The sequence below is a fragment of the Dipodomys ordii genome, unplaced genomic scaffold (genome assembly GCF_000151885.1).
Source record: "Dipodomys ordii isolate 6190 unplaced genomic scaffold, Dord_2.0 Scaffold59, whole genome shotgun sequence".
Taxonomy (NCBI): domain Eukaryota; kingdom Metazoa; phylum Chordata; class Mammalia; order Rodentia; family Heteromyidae; genus Dipodomys; species Dipodomys ordii.
In genome coordinates this window covers 8270423-8270887 of record NW_012267275.1, presented here as the reverse complement: position 1 = coordinate 8270887, position 465 = coordinate 8270423, and positions in this window count along the sequence as shown.

Below are 465 nucleotides of genomic sequence, written 5' to 3'. Positions count from 1 at the left end.
ATAAACAGCCTAGAGAATGTCTGTCTGTCTCTCTGTCTGTCACTGTCTCAGTGTGTCTGTCTCTCTCTGTATGTTTCTATTTCTTTGGTTGACGGTTAAAATGAGAGGTTCTATGAGAGGGGATGAAGATGGGGAGAAAGTGGATTTCAGCTGCAGGTAAAAGTCTTACCAGGCTGTTCTCGGAATGCGCAATTGTCTACCTGTGGCTGCGTTGCCTGTCGGAGTCCTGGATCCTTGGTTTGCTGGGCAGCGCAGGAAGAAGACTGCGGGGCCCTTTCCTGATGCAATGGTGTTTACAGCTTTCTGTCTGTCTGCACTGGGGCGGGGGGGGGGCGGGGGGCGGTAGCGCTCACCGCAGACTCACAATCTCTACTTGTTCTCCGCCGTCCCCGGGCTCGGGGACTGAGGCCCCCGCGCCGCGCCGCCGGCCGCCCCCCTCACCTGGGGGCCGCCGCTTCCGATCGG